Consider the following 18,823-nt stretch of genomic DNA (forward strand, 5'->3'; position numbering starts at 1 on the left):
GGCCCTTAATTTCGTTGGACCAATTAACCCATCATCGAACCAGAAAACATATATTCTAGTGGCAACAGAATATGTCACCAAATGGGTTGAAGCAGAGGCATTACCGAGAGCTACAGAGGATTCTATCATACAGTTCCTGTTTCATATATTTGTGCGCTACGACCTTCCAAGAGATATAATTACGGATGGTGGACCACAGTTTTCTCGGAACAAAATAGCTACAACACTCAAAAACTATCATATCCAGCATAAAATCACTACTCCATACCACCCACAGGCAAATGGTCAGGTAGAAAGCAGCAATAAAATAATAGAAGCAATCCTAACAAAAACCATTGCGTCACATAGACGTGATTGGGCTGCCAGACTACCAAAAGCATTGTGGGCTTACAAAACAACATGGAGAAGTACCACCGGCTACTCACCTTATCAATTAGTGTTTGGAAAACAACCCATCTTCCCCATAGAATTCGAAATCCAAACATTGCGAACAACACAAGAAGTTGGCTTAGATCTAACCGAGGCACAGATTAATCAATTACAACAGATCAATGAGTTGGATGAAATCAGGTTCTCTGCACTTCAAAATACTGCACTGATTCAACAGTAGCGAGCTAAATGGCATGATGCTCTCATTAAAAATAAAGTCTTCCATGAAGGAGACTGGGCACTTTTGTACGATTCCAGGTTTCAGGACTTTCCCGGGAAACTTCAAACTCGCTGGCTCGGGCCATACAAAATCCAGAAGGTACATGATAATGGTACTCTTACTCTAATCACTATTGACGGTTCTGGATATGCCTTTAAGGCAAACGGTCACCGAGTTCGACTTTATTGCAAACCACTTACTCGGGAATCCTTCTGCCAGCAACTACGCGAAGACTCTGATATGCAAATTTTGGGGGAGGGAGAGAAATCTTCCTCACCTGTGATTCATTAAGTGATTCGTCTCTTTTTACACTTTGTACATAATCTCTTTGTTTTGTTAAATCATTTTTGTACATATTTTTAGCGCTTTGCTGTTACTTTTCGAAGCAGCAACAGTTTTGTTATTTTTGTTGTTCCTTTTCCTAAAAGACAACATTTTTGTTCTGTTGTCCCTTTTCTAAAGGGACAACACCTTTTGAATTAATCGTTCATTTTGTTGTTCTTTTTATCCTGCGTCTACTGTTCATTTTCCAAAGGAACGACGCTTTTCCTTTTTTTGCTGTTCCTTTTTCAAAGGAACATCATTTTGGTTGTTTTTCATTCCTTTTTCAAAAAAACAGAATTTTTATTTTTATTTTCTGTTGTTCCTTTTCCAAAGGAATGGCACTGGTGTTTTCCGTTGTTCCTCTTCCAAAGGAACAAATTTTTTTATTTTTGCTATTCCTTTTCCAAAGGAACGGCATCGGCGATTTTCGCTGTTCCTTTTTCAAAGGAACAGCATTGTTGTGTTTGCTATTCCTTTTCCAAAGGAACAACATTTTTGGTTTTTGTTGTTCCTCTTACAAAGCGAACAACACTTTCGGGTTTTTGTTGTTCCTTTTCCAAAGGAACAGAATTAGTGTTTTCTGCTGTTCCTTTTTCAATAGAACAACATTTTTTATTTTTGTTGTTCCTTTTTCAAAGGAACAACACTTTCAGTTCTTGCCGTTTCTTTTCCAAAGGAACAACACTTGCATTTTTCTGTTGTTCCTTCTTCAAAAGAAACACCACTTGTATTCTTTTTCTCTTCCTTTTTGCAATAATAACATCCTCGTATTCCTTTTTGCTTTCCTTGCTGTTCTAATTTAAGGATGCCTACCGTTCCTGCTATTTCAAGTCGTTTGGAACACAGCTATGCACTTATGCAATGGATACAAAATCACAACATACTGAAATCAGTAAATTATAAAATTGCTATTTTTATAGGAAATTGCTCTGAATTGGTAAGAGGACAGAGGGAAGGACACACTTACCCATTATCTTTGCTGTCATTATTCCACTAATTCTGATCTGATTGGTTATCTTTATCATGTTGGTTCCTTTTAAATTTTCACAAATTTCTTTGATTATTATTTAGGAATAAGAACAAAGGGTTTATACGTTCCTATTGAGATGTTAAGACTTCTTCCACCATTCCTACTCTTAAAGAGTGTCGAACCACCCTTTGTGTATAAATGGGAAAGTACTTTATGAAAGAGAAGAAAAAACGAAGCGAAAAATGATGTTTTAATGACTTGTTTATATAAGTTGTCAAATGCAGGATAAGGGATCTCGTTAAGAGCCAACCTACCATGATCATGGGGAATAAAGTGAAGTGGCATTCCCACTATGGCCACCACACTAGGGATATGGTCCAAAAGGTACATCAAAATAAAGAGCCCTTGGAACAGGAGGTCTCATCACGAGCCGGCCTGCCCACCTTTCACTCCTTCCTCGTGAATGGAATTATGACTAACTGGTCACCAAGCCAGCATAATGGCCTACATTTTGACATCACATAACATTTCCTAAACCTACACAAAGGATCATGGTTCCATGGGTGAAACAAACAACTCTGCCAAGGTTATGGACACCTGTCAGCAGCAGAGCTCTGTTAATGGTATTGAAGTCACATTACTTACACCAATAGGTAATTATTAACACCCTTCTGTTTCTTATACCTTAGTAATAAATCACATAAGAAGTATGTATATTATTTCCCAAACCATAAAACGCATGTAAATCTATTATCACCAATCATGACAAAACAGTTGACAATGATCGCATGAGACTCTGTGTGCACGGCAACTGTCCTATCCTCCCAGCCTCGCATCATATCACAACAATCTCTTACTTGTTAAGCGATCCCAATATGCACCTCGATTTCGGTAACCTGCTACTTTTGTAAACATGGCATGTTGCCATACGCTGTTCCTTTATGACTCTAATCCAGGGCAGATCGGCATGCCACTCCTATATTTGATGGCTAGGGACAGCCTATCGTATTACGGGGGGGAGGTTAGCTTCATTATTCGTTGGATTATGTGTCAGACAATTATTCGGGAAATTGCGTACTTGGGAATAGCACGGCTCAACGGTATACTATTTTTTTATTTTTGCATGGCTTGCTGTTCCTAAGCCATTTCCATAGTATGCTCTGCGGCATTAGTAAAGCCCTTTAGATTTTGAGCGAGTCCTACGTTTTTTAGTTTATTTGTGTTTTAATAGCATGAATATCTTGCTGTTCCATTGTCAATTCTGAGGTTTTACAGGGAAATCAAAAACATGGGAGGAAGATCAATTCGAAGAGAACCACAGGAATTGACAGTCTCTGCTGCTGCACGAGAAATTCTGGCACGGGCAGGTTGGTTAACTTATCTCAATCGTTTACAGGAATCTAATAAGACTATAGCAATGGAATTCTTGCAGAACTTGCAAGAAGATCACTCCACGGTAAGGGGGAGACATATAGCAGTCACCGATGACATAATTGCAGAGGTTTCGGGACTTCCAGCCACCGGACCTGTATGGACATTAAAGAAGGAGAGATTGAAAAAAATCATAAAAACCTTCCAGGATGAAGGCCAAAACCTGACAATTAGAGGAAAAGGGGTTCTACTTGTAGCATTAGGAGAGCCATGGGCGAAATTGGCAAAGATTATTCAGAGCTACATCACCTATGAAGGCGGGAAGATGTGGTAAGACCACGACACCTTAAAATTATAGCCGTATTAAAGCAGAAATGCTCTGTAAATTTATCTGCATTCTTAAATTTTTTACTTCATGATGTTGCATGAAGTATGAAAAAGGAACAACATGTAGAATCAGTCGTCAGTCACCATGAGTTGATACGGTTAATAGTTAGCCATAGCCTTACCCACCAATAGAGAAATTGGGAAGAGCTAATTGCCATAATAAACGGGGGATTGGCCATGCCATCCCCAAAACGTAAACATGCCACCAGTACACCAGAGCATCTAGAAAAACGAAGGAAATCGGTCCGATTAGCATGGATTAAAGGGAGGCTGGAAAATTCCCAAGGAGATACCAGCCAACCAGTAGAGATAAACGATTCAGGGGAGGAGCAACCCCCACAATTAGAAGGAGAAGAAAATGAGAAAGGAATGCAAGGAAATGAGGAAGGAGAAATGGAGGAAGAAACTGAGCAACCTGAGCAGGAGGAGGAAACAGAACAACATGAAGGCAACACATTGCAGAATCCATTGAGAGAAGATGAATTGGCCAAAATTTTGGCCAATATGGGCGAATATGGCCAACCTCTCAGCCCACCAGATCTCCATGCTGAAGAAGAACCAAAAGAACACTCTGCTCAGGATAAAAATGCACTCGAAGAATTACATGACGAGGAGGTAGAAAAGAGAATAAGCCTGTTCATGATGAAAGTATGACAGGGGAGAGAATTGATACATAACAGGAACAATCAGTTCCTAGCCAGACTACACCAGAAGAAATTTTGGAAGAACGGGAGGTAGAAAAAGAAGTAACCCAAGAAATAACAGAACCAGCTAGGGTTCTTTCCCCTGAGCAACCTGTGGAGAGCAACGAAGAAGCACCCCAAGGAGAAAACTAGGGAATTGATCGAGAAAACAATCCAGGCCGCAGTAAACATTCTGTTGTTCCTTCTAAGGAAATTAAGGAAATTAGGAGATTACGGAAAGAACAACAAAGACCACTAAATGTAATAGTTCAACTTCGACAGCAGATCAGGATTTTGAAAACAAGAGAAAGGGTAAAAAGGACTTCGTGGGGGAGACATGCAACCATTACAGCAAAACCTCTCAAGAAAAAGGTTCGGAGGACCAGAGTCCATCCTGTTGTTCAAAACCCTGTCGAAAAGTGGTCTGCTATTCCAAATGTTGTTGAGGAGCAGTCTGTTGTTCAAAATCAAAAGGAACAGCATTTGATTGTTACCCATGTTGAAGTACAAACAGATAATGTATTGGCCTGTGACAAAGAAGTACAGACAGAGGCACAGTCCCCTGAAGGAATACGAGCCACGAAAAAATGCAATAAGAAGATTCAGGTGAACCTCCCGCTCACCACCACCATGTGGGATAGTGATCCGAGGACGGTAACCCTACGAGAGGGTTTGACGCAAGCTCAACAAGCAGCAGAAAAACTCATAGAACAAATGGTTCCTCGAGAAAGGTATGAAGAACTACAGCAACAGCTAAGGAACGTCAATTTATCCGAAAGCCAGGCCTTTGAAGGGTGGCGAAAGGAAGAAGAAAAAGTCGCGAAGGTAACTCATAGGTTAGATATAGTTATCAAGCAGATGGATACCTTATGCTCTTTGTACAATGACGTCCTAGCATGTAGAGCCCCTGCTAAGAATTATGCCTTGTTTTTAATGGAACGATATTTGCAATTGAAAATAAAGGCTGTTAAAGCAAGTACCCCTATACAAATTAATACCATCGATGATTTTATAAACTGTTGTAACCACTACGGGATAAAGGTTCAAATATTACTGTGTGAATTCTATCTGCATAACCTTGTGTTAGACTAGGAGACCGAGTAGAACCCCGGCCCTATTGTTGGGGATATCCAATTACAGGCATTTATTTCATTTGGGGTTAATCAAATTAAATGGCTTAAAGCCTATAATGCTTTCCAAAGACAAGAAAACGGATTAGACTTGTGGGTAAGAGCTGAGCCTAGGAATCCAGTGCAGTTGTGGAGGGAACATAGGAACCTCATGGGGACTCCAGGCGTAATTGAAGCATTAGGACCCATTCATGCGACAATCTATCGGCAGGGAATAGAATACTTCTTTACTATTAAATACCTTGCCATTGATGCGGTTAAATTTCGATATCAGATCTCTAATCCGAATATCCAACTCAGGGAACCATTTAATTATGAAAATTTTAAGTTAGCCTCCAACTGCTTGCACCTCTATGGCGAAATAATTTTGAGGGCAGGGCCATCCTGGTTAGGAAATAGGTTCCGGAGTCCAATTATTTGGCACCCTGCACCTGGATACCAAGCCCTGTATGAGATGCCTGAGGGTCAGACAGTCCATTTTTTTGAACACCTAGTTATGCATCATGGCTGTAGACCCCCACATGAGATCCCATCTCCAGCCTACTCTCTCACTGCCTTACATGTCAACTACAATGTTTTCATGAGGGCATGAAAAAGTGTATGCAGGGGGGTGTGTGGAGTACTAAAGAAGGTATGTTTTTGGTGATTATTTCAGCATCTTTTCATTAAAACTTACAAACCTTTTACATCATGAACTAGGTAGATGATAAGGAATTGTAACAAAATCTGCAAGATTAATGTGCAAAACGAAATAACTGACAATTGTCATTTTCTTATGCAGGAAGAAGGAAAAACGAAAGACTACCATTCCAAAGGAAAGGACAAGGCCAGGTTAACCACTGTCCCTTTGACGAGGAACCACATGCAAACAAGGCAAACCAAATCAAAGCGTATCAGCCAAGGAAAGGAAATAAAGATATCGGCTCGGCGCAAGAAAGTAAAGAGATAACTGAGAGCCAATGATTCGGCGAATCCTTCAGGATCCTTTGATCTTGAGGGATCGCTTCTTTAACTATTTTTGCACCTAGACATCTTCGCCTTCGCCATTATAAAAAGGGGCAGCATTGTTAGCCCGAGGGATAGTCTGTTATGTTTTTATGTAATTTCTCTTAAAGTTGAGACTTTGATCATCAATTCTCATTGAGAAGTGATCTGTTGTAATTCTTTCTTATGCATTAATACAAACTTGGTTTCTATTTCATCTCTGATCCTGAAATAACTTCAAGCGGTGTACCCCTGGAGGCTAAGGCCCGACCCTGGAGGAACACTTGCTCCTGTACTAGTACTTTTTGTTTATGCATGGTGTGCTCATCAGCTTTATTCGGTAATCTGATATGTTCTATTATTTTACATCACAACTCTGTTACATCTGATCTATTAATTGATATCGTTCTCTGAGACAAAGACATTATAACTCTACAACGCATTGCTTTTCCTCAAGTACTGATATAACTGGCTTTTACAGGATAACGTTGTTGTTTAATTATAGAATGTTTGTGTTGTAACACTTGACTGTTGGTATTACTAAATTCATCTTAGAGATTATATTTCCTTGTGATTGTTGAATCTATGGACATTGTTGTTCCATTCTGAAATACAGTCGTATTATTTATAACTAAGATTGATGATTGGATTACCAAGATCAAATTACTATTAAGGTGTGTCGTGTGTTAAGTTGTTGTTTGACTTTTTATCGTTGTCCCATATTCCATCATTAGTCAATGTTGTTCTATTTTTGTGTGTTTTTCGATTCATCTTTAAAGGTAGAAGATTTCCATTTGATTTTTGTAGGACACGATTGTTGCATTTGATCTTGTAGACTAAGGTATTGCTGCTTATTAAACTTAATTGTTGTTATAGTTTCCTAGTTGCTGTTCCATTTATTATTTGATGTTCCATTTCCTGTCATTTGCGTTATTGTTGCTTTGGTGTGAAGAACACTCAGAGACAGTAGTGGGCAGTGACATTTATTGTCTGGCTCCAAGATCGAGGACCTGTTCCCTGGTTTCCTTTGGTCCCATCAGTTTACAAAGGGATGAGTTATTGTTACTGAACCCTTGACTGATAAAATGCTCAGTTTTCTGAATGTGTGATTTAGTCTTTAACAATAGTTTGTTGTAGCCAAGCGGCCATTTATTCTTGTATTTTTTAGCACTATACTACTAGCATTACTCTGGCAAATGATAGCCTCAGACTGAGACACTCTTTGAAATAACCAAACATTCCTGGATTAACAAATCAATGTGAGGTAATTAGAGGTGAAAGCGACCCTTTTTACGACTCGACAATATCCATCTCCCACAATGAACATGTGCTAAGAGGACTGCCCATCATCTGTTGTAGAAGTCCTTATCCACACACAAGTCTCGGGATGCACAAACTTCTCCTGGTTGATTAGATCCTTGAGCTCAAAAATTTTCGCTCTTGCAACTACCTTTTTCCATCAAGGTGTTTCTCACTGGGATCCAAGTTGGACACTATCATGTTGTCCTTCAACAAACCATATGTGCCCAATCACATCCACACTTGGTCTTCTCTCACGCTTCCCTCCAACAGTCCATGAGAGACCAAGTCCAAGTTGCAGTATCTGCACCTAGTTAGGGCATCCTCATACCTAGGAGACTCTTACACACGACTTCCAATAGACTTCTCCACATATGCCCTTTGCTCTACAATAGAGGATCTATTGCACAAATATAGGCTCCAAAATTCCCTGTGAAACTTCCCACTAGTTAGGGCTTCTAACATGCCACATCATCCCTACCTCTTTGGCTTCCACAAGCTACAACAACTTTTTCCACACTAGGACACCTACATCATTCCATGGTAGTATCCGCTCCTAGTTGGAGTTCTTCCATGCCCAAGGAAACTCCAAAAATTGGCTTCCAACAAACTTCAATGTAGACAGATCCAAATCTGGTCAAAGCAATGACCCAACACAAGGCCAACTCAGCTTTAGTTATGATATATCTCTATTGTCCCTGGTTAGGGCACTTTCACACTGCAACAACCCTAAATACATCACCCAAACAACTTCCAATTCACTATGGTCTAACCTTGGGAGTATGTCCACCTGTTGTTTTGTTGTTCTGGGCATATACCACACCAAACAGCCTTGCGTAGATGCCTTTCTATGGTGGTATGGTCTATGGCCTACCACAGTTAACTTCTTGTTGGCTTGAGGGGGCCTGACCCAGGTTCAGTGTTAGTTATCCAAACAAATCCCTACACTACTGTCCCTTTCAGCATTAGCCCACGGAGCGCGGACTGAAGTCTCACCCGAAGCAGTATGAGGGGATGCTGGAACCAAGTTTCCGCACCCTTAAGATGGATGTGATGTCGGTTTATCTTGGCTATACCTGCTTGCGCGTAGGTTGCTTATCCCTCTGTTCCACCCTTCAACACCTTCGCGGAAGGGAACAATCGGCTCTCGTGCAGCCCTAACCTGCGGCTTAGGGACTTTTGCGCTGCTAGGGAAACGAACTGAGATATCTCCCAAACTAGGCTAAGTATCTTACTTATCTTATTAACCGATCTTAGTTAGCTTCGCGTAAATAGATGTTCCTAATTACATTCACTTAACCAACACATTTACATATATTCGCGCATCATATAAGCATTATAAGTGAAATTCATACCCAATATAATAGATGCATAAATAGGAGTTAAAGACGCATAAATTATAGAATAATTCTCTTTATTAATAATTCCAGATGAATACAGATTCGACCTGCCCTACGCACTCAACTACAGGGGTCCACACACTGAGCTGCGGACTTCTAGGCCTCTACGCACTCAGCTGCAGAGCCTCTACCTACTCTACGACCCAAATTAGACTTCTACTTCCGAACTATCTCCCATACATGTGGATGCTTTCTTATTTATTCCTCCAACTACTTAGAGCTTAGCTCTATTTATACAATCCCATGGTTTGCGGACCATGGGTAGATCTTTTACAGCCGACATTACATTTCCAAAATAAGGGCGAACAAACCCTATGAATCTTTAACACCTACGCCTTCTGCGACCATAGAATGCAGAGTCTTTACATTTGGATTAAAAAATTGGACCAAAATATGGGCTTTTAGCCCCAAAACTTCCCTTGAGGGATCCCACGCCCAACAAGCCCCCAAAAAAAACATGGTGACTCGCCCTCAAGTCACTTTGTAGGTGCGGATATCTTAGCGCAAAGACCTCCCAGCTCCGTTTGGATCACCGCAACTTCGGCAGTGCACTGAGCGGTCGCCTACTGCACTTCTTCCACTCATTGTTTAGTGACTTCCATTGAACTACTACCCTTAAGATTCTGCTGAGCTGCATGCAGTTTCATGAGATTTCCTTCAATGGAGGTTGTGATCGTATAAGCCTCATCTATCCATGGTTGTATGCACACTTTTAAGACCACTTCTTTGTGTCGAGTGGCATCCACCTATTCCTTGAGCGCCTTTGCCTCCTGCATCTATGCAAGCCTCAGTGTGAGAGAAACCGTCTTCGCGGTCCCTTTGACCTCGTCATACCTTTGTTGTAGCTCGTGTGCCTCTATCTCCAAGTACTCTACATTCGGGTCCTCTTACCAGGTGGTTAGGACCTCGGATGACTATTCAAACAGATGCATGCAGTTTGCCACTGCACTGTCAACTACCGCAATTGTTGTTGTAACAATGGTGGTACATTGTTCCCTGACTTCCAGCAAAGTTAAAGGTTGAGCTCGCAACTGTAATTCTGTGATCTATAGGTTCAGCTCTAACTAAACCCTGGCCATCTCTACTCGAGCGTCGGGCACCCCTGTGGCTAATTTGCAGACATGCACCTCTACTGGTTCTTCTGCCTGAATGTCCAAATCCGGGACAATTCGGCAGGCTTCCTCCACTAACTACATTATTTTCTTATTCTGCTCCACTGCCTCATTGTGCTTCAGGACCAACTACTCGATGTTGATGCGCTGCTCGCTCATCACCTGTAGAGCGTGATTCTCCCAAGCCCGAAGTTCCATGGTGACTCCATCTTGTAAGAGGTAGAACGTCTCTCAAGGGAGCGCGGTCATATTCAATCCTACCCCTTTCAGACTGCTGACCATGGGCTTGTTGGACTCATTCTCTATAGTGAGTGCTCCATCTGGTAAAACTATCATGTTGGTCACCCTTATGCTCAATATCTCCTCGGTAGGTGAAGTGTCGATCGCGAGGCTGGTGGACACTGTGCCGACCTATGGAGTGTGAACCTGTAACTCCTGTAGCACTGTTCGGAGAACCCTCAATACCAGCTGTTGCTACTCTTCAAACTGTTGGAGGGCCTCTGCGGTGACATCCCTCATTGTTTCTCCAATATCATGCAAATCCCCTTCGGTGAGGGTGATTGGGTCAAAGGATGTCTTTGATGCCTTGATTTTCTTTCGTGGTACTGCCTTCTCTCTTAGTCACAGATGCTTAAGTTTGGTGGATGTCGTCTGCGGGTCCACGCCACCTTGTTCTGTCTCTACTTCTGCTTCAGTCTCGGACAAAGGTTACTTCTGTCCTTCGCGCTCTTCTCCCCCTGTCTTTTATTGTTTGGCCAATTTTGCAGTGTCGCGCGCTGCCTAGGCCTTAGCCTCTACTTTCTCCTCTCTGCGCTTCTCAGCCAGCTGCGCCATTCGTAGCTTTGTTTCTTCCTTATTACGCTATGTGGCGGACTTTTCTATTTCCACCGCAGAGCCTACAAGAGTGTGCCGCTCCAACAGCCAAGACTCGAGTACTGCAAAGATCACATTATCAGTCACTAAATAAAGTAAGTTATGCCATGTCTTCGCAGGGTCCTTCTGCACCTTGATAAAAACATGGTGGAAATCTGCTTTGAACTCTTAAAAGTTTTGCAAACTGGCGTATATTGTGGGCGACAACTGTAGCTTGCTGTTGATCCCCATCCGGATATTCATCTCCATTAAGACCCATAATATATTTCTCTCTTTTATACATTGCGTGTCCTTGGTTGCCCACAACAAAGCATATTTCACTGCCTCTAGAAGGTCCGACGTGACCGAAGGGAATTGGTTGTCTTCAAGCATTTCCCACGCCACCAATACAATTGAAGGGAGGAGCCATGTGTAGTGAAATTTTTTGCCTTGCTCTTGTGCCTTGCGACAGTTCACAAGGAACTCGCCGCATAGATAATTCACCCAGTTGAACTGGACTCCTTCAGCGCATTAGGCTGCTAGTGCAATCAGAGGCGTGGGCACCTCATCCGCATGGAACTTCCACATCACCTTCCCTTCTAGCATTTGTGTTGTGACCTTGATTGCAGGGTTATTAATGCCGGAGATGGCATACCCTCGCTTCTTCTTCTCCAACTTGAAATTCTTCTTCATTGCTTCTGTGAGGACCAACTCGCCACATTTTCCTTCTGAAATATTGGCTGGATCCTCCCCTGAGTAAGGCAGTCGTGTAATCTGATGGATCAAGTGGTTTGTCATGGGAATGGGCTCCTCCAGCCACAAACACCCATCATGCACCAAGCAGAGCAGTTTCCTGATGACGAAGACAGTCACTGGGGCACAGTGGTAATGCGACACCCAGAATAGGTTGAGCAACCCAGCTTTCTCTACACCCTTGAGCCATGTCTGAGGCTCCAATTTAATTATTTCAGCAGTCGTGTCAATCCATCAGTGCATTAGCTACTCAGTCATTAAATGTGGGAATTTCTCATGATCTGAGAGGTCCCAATATTTGAACTTCAGTACAGTAACCCATCCTAAGTGTGGCCCCTCAAAAACAATGTCATTTGGGAGCAGTGGAGTTTACAGGGAGCTCTTGCTCTCGTCTATATCCTTCAGCACCTTGTCTTTCCCTTTACGCGGATGAACATATTCTGGTAACCGGGTAATAAGGTCCACACCTTGGGTTTCAACTTCCATTTCCACATCCTCCTCATCCACCAGGATTTCTTTAGATTCTTCCTCATCGGCCTCTAGATTAATGACCTTCCCCTTTCCCTGCAAGGTGAGTTTGGTCCTCTATGGGTTTCCTGGTGAGACGTGCACCAAGATCATAGCCTGCTTATCCTTCTTAGGTCTTAGTGTTCTGGGTGATTTAGGGACCTCAACTATCACTCTGGCTCTCTCTAGGGCTTCTACTACCGTAATTTCCTGCGCGGCTTCCTCAGGTTTCGACATAATTTTGGTCAGGAGGTCGTGCATCTCATTCGGAAATCTCTCAAACACTGAACTTGCTCTTAAAGCCTCAAAATTCGAAAGGTCCATACACAACTCATAGCACAACAACTGAATTTTTAAAATGGCAAGTGTTTTTTGTTGGATAGCCACTTGTAATTTATAGGACCTTTTTGAATTCAAATTCTATCATTCCCCCCACATTCGACCCATTAATGCTAGATTGGCAGTAGATTTTCAAGAATCTAACCCATAAAGTTTGCCTTAAATGCCTTCAGCCCGCTCCATTAGGCCTAAAACCGACCATCAAATCGTGAATAGTGACTTTAACGGTCATTTTCCATCGGACCTATGCGCTAGCGCAGCTGTCTTCGCATTGTCGCGGACCCTATGACACTTCACTTCTTCGCTCAGTCCTGACATCGCGCAGCTCCCCAACCTGGGCAGTATAATTTATAGTCCCGTGCCTCCTTTCAGTTTCCTGGAGTGCTAAGACTGTGCTACTTTCATATAGTCATATGGCCGGATCACTGGTGTATGGCTTCAAGCAACTACCATTCACCTTTCCTAGCAAGGGTTCTCCATTTAACTTGACCAGCTGTACCGCGCCTCCATCGGTAATCTCCTTAATAACATAGGGCCCTAGCCAGTGCATTCTGAATTTCCCTGGAAATTTATCAAACTCACTATCATACAATAGCACCAAGTCATTCACCTTAAAGGTGTGCAGCTTAATATGTTGGTTATGCCATGATTTTTCACGCTAATTTTGGACTTGCTAGTGAAATCCAGCCTAAAATCTCTCTTTTTCGAGCTCGTCCAACTGCGCGAGCCTTTCTTCTAGGGCTCCACGATCTGTCATACCTGTGAGCGCTTCTATGCATAGACTAGGCATGATCTATTCCATAGGCATTACCGCTTCAACCCCGTATACCAACCTAAAGGGTGTCTGTCCTGTCAGCTTCTTGCATGTTGTCCAATAAGCCCATAACACTATAGGTATGTGTAGGTCCCAATCACTTCACTGAGCATTGCATACCTTGTTCAAAGTGTTTTCAAACACTTTTTTGAACGCCTCCACTATCCCATTAGCTTGTGGGTGATAAGGTGTGCTCTTTTGGTGATACATCTGAAATTTCTCTGCTAGTGCGTTGATCGTTTCATTCAGAAAGTGCGTACCATGATCGCTCATCAAGATCCTTAGACATGCAAATCGCGTCAGTACATGCTCAAATAGGAACTTCGCGGCAGTCGCGCCCATGCAATCCTTCACCGGTTGTGCTTCTGCCCAACGAGTCAAATACTCCATCGTAGTGATAATGTACCTCGCGTGTATCTTCCCTTGAGGTTGAATGGGTCCTACAAAATCTATTTCCAACTTTTCTACAGGTTGCAACGTCATTTGTGGATTCAAAGGCATTTCATCCCTCCACGATGGCCTACCTGTTCTTTGACATACATCAAATGCCTTGCAATATGCTTTCGAATCCTGATGAAGGGTTGGCCACCACAACCCTATGCGTAGAATCTTCTATGTGGTTGCTCTCCCTGCATAATTTCCTCCTCCAGTGGCCCCATGAGCATCTGCGAGGATGTTGCTTCGTTCAAACTCAGTTACATACCTTCACAGTATTTCATCATTCCCAATCTTGTATAGATGCCCAACAATGACAAAGAAGTCTACCGCACGCACCACTAATTCCTTCTTTTGCTGGACAGAGTATCCTTTCGACACAGTTCTAGTTGTTATAAAGTGTATTATATCCTCGAAATGTCCATCTGTGATGCGCACAGCAAAGAGTTGCGTGTCTAGTAATCCTTCCTCCAAATTAGTAGGTTCCTCCCCTGTTTCGATGCGTGACAGATGATCCAGTCCTGTATTCAATCGTCCAAGCTTCACAACAACTTCAAAATCGTACTCTTGGAACAATAAGAGCCATCTGCAAATTCTCCCCCCAAACATAGGCTTATTGACCAGGTATTTCAGCGTGGATTGGTCCGTGTACATCTTAAAGTGGCCTCCTAACAAGTAGTGTCAGTACTTCTGGAGCGCATACACCATAGCTAGCCCCTTGTGTTTAGTGGTAGAATAATTCTTCTCTGCTTTGGATAATCTGTGGCTTGTAAACGCGATAGGGTGGTCCAAGCCTTCTCCGCCATCATGTGTTAGTACTTCCCCCAGTTCTATACATGATGCATCGACATGTACATAAAACTCTTTCTTCTAGTTCAGGAAGACTAGAATCGGCGCAGCAACCATATTTTCTTTCAATATATCCAAGATTTTCTTACAATCATCATTCCAGCAGAATGTGACATCCTTCTTCAACAATTTTTCCATTGGTGCGATGATTTGGGCATAGCCCTTGATAAAAATTTTGTAATATTCTGTGTGTCCTAGAGTAGCACGCAGCTATTTCACACTCCTCGGTGCTTCCAAGTTCAGAATCACCGCGATCTTCATGGGGTCTACCATCAATCCTTGTTTGCAAACCACAAGCCCCAATAATTTTCCCAAAATGAACACAAAACAGACACTTCTTGAGGTTGAGCATGATCTGGTATCTTCAACATGTATCCAACATCAAGCGCAAGCTTGCTACATGGTGCTTAACCAACCCAAATATAGTCCAGTCATCAAAATAGACCTCTAGGAACTTATGAATAAATTCCTTGAATTCCGCAACAACCACACGCAAAAAGATAGTAGGCGCATTCTTCAATCCAAATGGCATTATAGTATATTGAAAGCAACCCCACTCAGTTGCAAAGGTTGCCTTTCTCCTATCCTCCGGCGCGATTTTGATTTGGTGGTACCCAGAGAACCCATCAGTGAAAGAATATGCTTCTTGACCACCTACATTGTCCAACACTTCATCCGTGAACAAAGTTGGGAAAGGATCATGCACACAAGCGTCATTCAGTTTTCTGAGATCCACACATATCCTTATCTCATCCTTCTGCTTCTTCTCTTCCACCAACATTGAGCTTACCCAATCAGATTCCTCCATAGGCTCAATGATGTCGGCTGCTAGCATTTTGTCTAGCTCTAAGTGGACCTTCTCCTTGTATTTGATGTTGAAAATAACAAGAAGAAATGCTAAAAATAGAAATGCTATAAATAGCATTTTAGGTACCAGTGTTGGAAATAGCAACAAGGAATGATAAAATAGAAATGCTAAAAATAGCATTGCTATAAATACCATTTCTTGATATATTCCAATTTTGATTTGTCCTTGAATCAAAATTGAGAATTAAAATTCGAATTTAGTCTCACCAGTTGTTTGAAAAATAATTAATTAATTCATCTCAAGATAATTAGTTGGAGAAAATCAAACATGAAGTCTTTGTGAAGACATGAAATAGTTATCCCTTTGATTGAGGAAGTTATCCCTTAATTAAGGAGATAAGGATGAGTTGTATTTGAGTTGTAATTAATTAGCTTAGTTAATTGAGCTAAATCCAATTAGATTAGTTCCAAACAGTTTGTGGAACTGATTGTGAGTTCAGTTAGTTAATGCATGCATGCATGCAACTAGTGTACTTCAAATAACTAAATATTCTCTCATACATAACTCATGCATGTCAATTCAGAAAGAGACCCAGTTGAGATTAAAGATAGGGACATTGTACTATCAGTTGGAGGAATTTTCCTATAAAGGAAACTCATCCATGCAGAAGGAATTATCTCCTTTGGGATTGCGTAGTTATTTCAGAGGTCAATGTTGTGTGTGAGGTGAGAATCACACAGGTTGCAACTAGAGGACCCAGGAGAAACTATGCAAGGAAATAGGAGGCTTGGAGGACTGAAGGAAGGCACATGTGTTGTCTATTCTGTTTATGAGCAACATTGAGGGATTGTACTGAGAGTTGGATAGCTTGTGAGCTAAAACTTTGTGTAATCCAGAGATATTTCCACTTGTATGACAATACAGAGATCGGGGTTTTTAGCTGAGGCTTTCCCCAGAGTATTCTTCTGTGTTCATGTGTGATTGATTTCTCATTCTTTGTTATATGTGTTCTATTTGATCTTGCTCAAAATCGATTAAGCTTCCGCAAGTTTGTTTGTAAAAGTAGATCAAGTATTTTGCTTTAGTATATTGCATTATCAGGTGATCTACAGTGGGAATTTCTACATGGTATCAGAGCCAAGTTTATCGGAACAAATTTTATCAGAGCAATGAACAGTATACGAAGAAGAGAATTTGAAGTAAAAAAAAAATTGGGCCATGAGTTTTCAGAGCAGATTTGAAAATTTTTGTGCAAAATTTTCATAAACAAATAGCAGATCTTGATTCCTTGAAGGAAAATACCCAAATTCAAAAAAAAAAAATCTGGCTAAATCGGAGTTTGGATGAGGGATATATCGCTGATTTAAAATCAGCTCTTTTTCCAGAAAATTTCGCGATAGTGGGAAAGATGAAATAGATTGGTGTGCTAGCCAAGAACTTGTATGCACTTGAGGTACAAGATGCATGCAAAGGCTTGAGGAGCAAGGCAACTGTTGGAGACTTGGCGGTTGAGAGGGAGAGTACATTACCTCTAAACATGCGGCGCTAGAAGAAGTCTCAGACAATTGTGTAGCTGCCACAATTGGTGAAGTAGCTTCAGGAAGTTGTGGTGTAGCCACAACTAGAGAGGCTGATAGGAGACTGAGTGGAGGCATCCACTCATGTAAAGACCTCCAATAGGGGGAAATTTCTAGCCAAGTGGGCAGAGGGATCACATGCATCCATACCCCCAGGTGGGAGGTGGGGCGATGTGGAGTGATTATCCCAAGAAGGCTGAAATAGGGGCAGGATCCTTGAGGTACCCAGCCTCTTTGATTAGACCTCGCTACAGGAACCCTTACGAGGAGTAGTAGGACTGGCTAAGTGGGTAGAGACAGAAGTGGATGGAGTGGCAGAGGGAGCTTTAGCATCAGAGGGTGTTTCTAGCCCAACAGGGAGGTTAGTTGGGAGATCAGTTACTTACTTCTCAGTAAATGAGTTACAGTACAGCAGTGGGTAGCACTATGCAACATGATGAGAGGAGGTGCAGTGCAGATGCATGCTGGGAGATAGGACCAGCAGTAGCATGGATGCAGCAGGGGGAATTAGTGTGATTGATGCGGTCAGAGATCAAAGTGATAGAGCCTAGAGAAGTCAGATACTAAAGATCACAGAGGTGCAAAGTTTTTCAGTCGACAAAGGCAATAGCAGTCAGAGACTTTGATGACAGAGGCATCATTCTGATTCAGGTTGGATATTTTTTTGTTTCTAGAGTTGTTGGAGCAACAACACTAAGGAGAAGTGTTGCATGCAGAACATTCCAAAGGTTCAGGATCGGGTTCGAGTTGAATTCCTTTCTTGTTGAGAGGGAGTGTTAAAAATAACAACAAGAAATGTTATAAATAGCATTTCTATAAATGCATTACTATAAATACCATTTCAAGTACCAATGTTGGAAATAGAAACAAGGAATGATAAAATAGAAATGCTAAATATATCATTGCTATAAATAGCATTTCAGGATATATTCCAATTTTGTTTTGTCCTTGAATCAAAATTGAGAATTAAAATTTGAATTGAGTCTCACCGGCTATTTGAAAAATAATTAATTAATTCATCTTGAGTTAATTAGTTGGAGAAAATCAAACATGAAGTCTTTGTGAAGACATGCAATAGTTATCCCTTTGATTGAGGAAGTTATCCCTTAATTAAGGAGATAAGGATGAGTTGTATTTGAGTTGTAATTAGTTAGCTGAGTTAACTAAGTTAAGTCCAGTTAGATTAGTTCCAAACAATTTGTGGAACTGATTGTGATTTCAGTCAATTAATGCATGCATGCATGCAACTAGTGTACTTCAGATAACTAAATATTTTATCATAATTAACTCATGCATGTCAGTTCAGACAGAGACCTAGTTGAGATTAAAGATAGGGACATTTTACTATCAGTTGGAGGAATTTTCCTATAAAGGAAACTCATCCATGCAGAAGGAATTATCTCCTTCAAGATTGCACAGTTATTTCAGAGGTCGGTGTTGTGTGTGAGGTGAGAATCACACAAGTTACAGCTGGAGGACCCAGGAGAAACTGCACAAGGAAATAGGAGGCTTGGAGGACTGAAGGAAGGCACATGTGTTGTCTATTCTGTCTATGAGTAGCATTGAGGGATTATACTGAG

The sequence above is a fragment of the Pinus tabuliformis genome, chromosome 4_2 (assembly GCF_031772625.1).
Source record: "Pinus tabuliformis cultivar Carrire ecotype Pingquan chromosome 4_2, CPIR1, whole genome shotgun sequence".
Classification (NCBI taxonomy): domain Eukaryota; kingdom Viridiplantae; phylum Streptophyta; class Pinopsida; order Pinales; family Pinaceae; genus Pinus; species Pinus tabuliformis.